Genomic DNA, 5,585 nt, shown 5'->3' with positions numbered 1-5,585 from the left:
GTGATCTGCAGCTCCAGCGGACGAGACGAGAGGCGCTTCAGCCACTCAGCGAGCGTGATTGACGCCTCGCGCAGGCCGCCTCTCCTTCCGTCTGATTGGACCGAGGCGGCACATGAAAGGAAAGCGGGATTCTTTTGGAGTCTCCAAATATAAAAAGAGCAGCGCAAAGCCCCCCGTGGGCGCCATGAGCAGGACGTCAGCTAAACACGTCCAGCCGAGCGGACACCAATCGCTGGTTTGGACAAGAGCTGAATAACATTAAAGAGCGAAAAACGATTGACTGGATGAACTGTATTGGACTCCGCGGGCACAATTAGCTTGAAACTTTACTACAATGTAATGTAGCCTATGCACAAAATTCACAGAAAGACAGACAGATTGCATAGATAGATAGATAGATAGATAGATAGATAGATAGATAGATAGATAGATAGATAGATAGATAGATAGATAGATAGATAGATAGATAGATAGATAGATAGATAGATAGATAGATAGATAGATAGATAGATAGATAGATAGATAGATAGATAGATAGATAGATAGATAGATAGATAATCATTTCTTTCTATCTATCTATATCTATCTATCTATCTATCTATCTATCTATCTATCTATCTATCTATCTATCTATCTATCTATCTATCTATCTATCTATCTATCTATCTATCTATCTATCTATCTATCCATCCATCTAAGCTTTATTGACAGTATTAACAATTATAACATTGCCAAAGCATACATTATAAGGTACTTATATAATGCCTATAGCACCAAAATTATAAACTAATAGAAAATAAGGTCCAGTTGTTAAAATAAAAATATTAAAATGTATAAAAATTCAAAAGAAATGTATGTGATATATGACATTCAAAGACATTTTAGGAAAAATAACTACAAAAACTTTAGCTCCTCCAATCCCTAATCCTGTGACTTTCTCCATGGTGCATTAAGAAGCCACAGCTTGACACCGGAACATGCAGGTTAAACCAGTGACACCGAGAGAGGGTTGAAAGGAACAAAAGTCATCTCTCATACAAATCAGCAGCATTAGATGATTCTTTCTCTGTGCACAGTGTTCTACAGATGAAAAACGCACAGTATGTGTTTGTGGTGCGGCTCATGATGCTTTTGGGAAACCCATTCCTTTGATTCCAAGTTGTCTACTGGCAATGGCATCATTTCATTGTTTAAAATTGATGGAGTGAAGTATTCATGAAAAAAAAAAAAAAAAAAATCCAGCAATTCTGTATTTTTAGTCAAAGTGCAGACAACTGGCCACAAACAAACAAAGTATGACATAAATAAAGCACTAATATTAGGTGCCAGACATAAAGTCAACTGAACTCATTAAAGACTTTCTAATGAAAGCTGAATGAGGTTTGAGCCGGGTCTGAAAAAAGTCATTCCAGTGCATCACTCTCTACTGTACAAAGAGAAGTCTTGCATGTCTGTGGTCTTGGAAAAAACTCATCCGCATACAAACAAACATGTGCATTTTTCAGAGTGGGGCATCAACGCCACAGCAGATTTTACACCCAGTCTCTCAAAGCAGAGGATTCTGACTGGCTTTGAACCTCCCAGACACACACGCATATATATACACGCACAGAGATGAGCATGTTATTACACCCTGCATACACATATTTTTCTCTCTCTCCAGCTCACACACTAACACACACGCAAGGGCTGGGAACCAGCCGGCTAGTCGCTTTGACACACTTCCTGTGCTTTGAAGCGGCCAGCGGAGAGATGGCTTTTCCCATCATCGCCTTTGAAGCCTGTGTGAGGAGGAGGTTGTGTGTGTGTACATGATATGGGGGAAGGGAGGCACTGACATTAATTCATTGTAATGGCTCATCAGTTGCTTCTTTCCTAAAAAATGATTAATGCATCATGTAGCTGTTTTCTTTAGAAAGTTCTTGTCTTTTTCAATATCTGATCAATATCTGAACACTTCCTGTAGTTCTTCTCATGGTGGTCCTGCAGTAAACAGTCATTCTGCTGTTACATTCCAAAATAGTCTTAGAATAAACATAATTCATATTCTATCGCTTTAAATCACCTGTAAACTATTCAGCAGATAGACAGACAGACAGCAAGAGGAGGACAAGGCCAGCAGCTGTGGGGTTTTCAGTGGACATGTGACTGTTGCTTTTTTCTTGTGGGACAAAAGAGTGCTGGGTGTGTGAGAGGGCAGAGGGCAACAGTCCTGCAGTACAGTGCAGAGTCCTGGGACGGCTGCAGAATGGGGCTTTGTAAAGACCCAGCATGCTGTGTGTCAGAAGAGGGGAGCCTGGGACAGTTGTGTGTGATGGGGGAGGGTGGTGAGAGACAGCAGGCTGGCATGTGTGTAGTGTGTATGCCTGCTAGATTAGCACCATGACCTCGTTGTGCAATAAGTGCAGACACAGGCAGAGGACGGGCTTCTCACGTGATGGGTAACACAATACTGCACTACATTATTTACTGCAGAAATCCTAAATCTTAAGGGATAGTTGAAACAAAAAGAAACAAATTTGCTCATCATTTACTCACCTTCATGTCATTCCAAACCTGTACGACTTTTTTCTGCTCAAGATATTTTGTAGAATGTCCATATAATGAAAGTCTGTGTGATCCAAATCAACACTGGATCCCATTAACTTTCATTATATGTGACACTGGACCACAAAACCAAGTCGCACGGGTATATTTGTAGCAATTGCCAACAATACATTGTATGGGTCAAAATTATTAGGATTATTAGGATATTAAGTAAAGATCATGTTCCGTTAAGGTATTTTGTAAACTTCCTACCGTAAATATATCAACAATTTATTTTTGTGAGTGGATGTGCATTGCTAAGGACTTCATTTGGACAACTTTAAAGGCAATTTTCTCAATATTTTGACATGAGGGTGACTAAATTATGACAGTGTTTATTTTGGGGTGAACTATATCTTTAAGAAAGTCTAAATAAACCTAATTTAAATATCAAACTGCTTAAAATCGCTTAAAGGACTAATGATTAAAGATACATTGAAGCCCAATATAATGTATGCTGTGCTCTAGGAGTAGCATCTTACTGGATAAGCTTATTTTTTTAAAAGGTTCGTCCTGTAATTAAAAGGATGCTGATGTGGTGTTTTATCTTCTGGGCTCCTGGTGTAAAAAGGGGAAACTGTGGTGTCCCACTTAAGAATGCCGTTTTATCTGATAAGGCACACACAAACATCCGGACGCATACTCAAACACATGCAGGGCTCCTCATAATCAGGCATCACAACCAAGAATGATTAACACCAATCGTTAACTCTGGTTATAATGCAGATGCATGTACTTTAAAAGTACAATTTCAGTTGAACTAAAGCAATAATACTCCTTTTTAACATGTAAACACTTTAGTCTGAAATAATACCAGTCTGTTTTTTGTCAATTCAGACTAACAGTGATTTTAACTTAATTGGACTACAAGTGGCATTTGAGAATGGTTAATGTGTCCTTCATGGTTATTGATGGCCTTTTTGTTCATATAGGTTGCAGAGACACAGACTAGCTTCATTAGCTTTAATCAACACTTTTTGTTGTGACCTTTGTGTGCATAAGTAAATATTGCTCTCGTACTTATCTAAGACCAGTTTTTCAGCCTAAACTCCTAAGCTTACTTTGGAGCCTAAAATCAGGAAACCGATCACATGGAAGCATAAAAGTAAAACTTCTCCAAAAGTGGTTATCTGAGTCCCCTCTCTGTGCTATCTGTGCCCTGCACTGGCTGGTTTTGAAGCAGTTGGGGTTTTTTGCCCCATCCAAAATGAGGACACAATTAGAGCGCTGAGCGGAGAACAGTGGGGATCCCTCTTTGAAGTGCGGATCAAATAGAAGAGCCGCATGGTTTTGTTCAGAATGACAGAGCTGGCAAACTCACCACAGCACGGCTAATAGAGAGAGCGCTTTATGATGCTCGTTAATTATCCTTTCTGTCACAGGCCATAGAGAGGAGGAGAGAAAGGAGAAAGGAAGGAAGAGAAGGACAGAGTATGAAAGAAAGCTACTGTAATGGCATTGTGGGTGGACATAGGTGAGTGGTAGACTGCATGCGGGGAACACCGAGACGGCTGGAGGGAAACTGCATGTGGTGAATAGGAGAAAGACGGACATGATGAGGAAATAAATGTTGGTTAGTAAGAGTTTAAACAGAGTTTGTCGGTTATTTCGAATGGAGCAGATGGTCAGAGAGGCGGACAAAGATGGTAAACCAGAAATAATGACAACAACAAGGACTAAACAGGAAGCAAAAGTGGAGGGAAGAAACAAAGCCAAAAGAAAGGCAATGGAGATAAACAGTTTCCTGAGATAAGACGTGCCACCAAGACAAATCCATGCTTTAAAGTGAGACGCTCCCTGGGGGCCGCTGCATTGTAAACCTTTAACCACAGCTTCAGAGATAAATCCTGCTCCTGATCCAAACACTGGCCATCCAGAAACAGCCCATCTTCTCTCTCTCTCTCTCTCTCTCTCTCTCTCTCACTTTCTTAGCTTATTGCTCCCTGAAATTACGTATATCCCTCAACATAGCAACTTCAAAAAAAAAAAAAAAAAAACCCTACAAAAACTTTATCCATAATAAGAGTATTTCAAAAAAATCCCCAGCACTCAGTTGCTTAAATATAAAAAAGTTCTGTTCATACTGATCATACTTTACTTTGATGTCTTCAGCTGCATTAAAGGGTTAGTTCACCCCAAAATGAAAATCCTCATGTCGTTCCACACCCGTAAGACTTTCGTTCATCTTCAGAAGACAAATGAAGATCTTTCTGATGACAGAATGCTGTCAGATTTCCTTCCATTGGCTGCCTTTGTAACTACCACTTTGACGCCTCAAAAACTTCATAAAGAGATCGGAAAACTAAAATTTGAGCATTTGAAAAGAACGGTCCACGAAAGCATCTGCACTCACGGTCAAAAGAATGTATTGAAAGGCTTAAGCACTCAACTGTGCGCAAGATGGAACGGAACACAGAAAATGAAGTATACCTGGGCTTTAAGAGTTACTATAAATACTGTGAGCGGTCTAAATGGATACATGTTTTTTTGTTTTTGTTTTTTTTTCCAAGTACAATATTTGACCTTTTGCCTTTTACTACATTGACGGCACAGTGTGGAAGAGGCTGTTGTTCTCAAGGAGTCAAACGGAGGTGCAGATGGCAGTCAACCCTGGATTTATGAAGAAAGAAAGGGAGGGGGATAATATGTCCATGTGTATACTGCATGGAAAACTCAGTCTCAGATGATTGTGTGTGTGGAATGTCCTCATAATGAATTCAGCTATAGCATGAAAAGCAAACAGAGCAAAAGAGAAACAGATTTTAGAGAAATATTTTAGGGAAACTCCCATGATACAATAACTTCACTGAACTCTGACATAAATGTGATTTTAAAAAAGAAAGGATGGAATAAATAAGTTCTTGATCTTATCTTATAATTAATGTATGAATTAAACAATATTTAAAACTAAGCACAAAGAAACTGTGGAACAATCTTGGCAGCATTGTTGCTTTAACTGTTATATGAACCATATACAGAAAAAAAAAGCTCATGTCTTG

This window comes from Chanodichthys erythropterus, chromosome 11, assembly GCF_024489055.1.
Source record: "Chanodichthys erythropterus isolate Z2021 chromosome 11, ASM2448905v1, whole genome shotgun sequence".
NCBI classification, from domain to species: Eukaryota; Metazoa; Chordata; class Actinopteri; order Cypriniformes; family Xenocyprididae; genus Chanodichthys; species Chanodichthys erythropterus.
Note: the sequence above shows the minus strand (reverse complement) of the source record.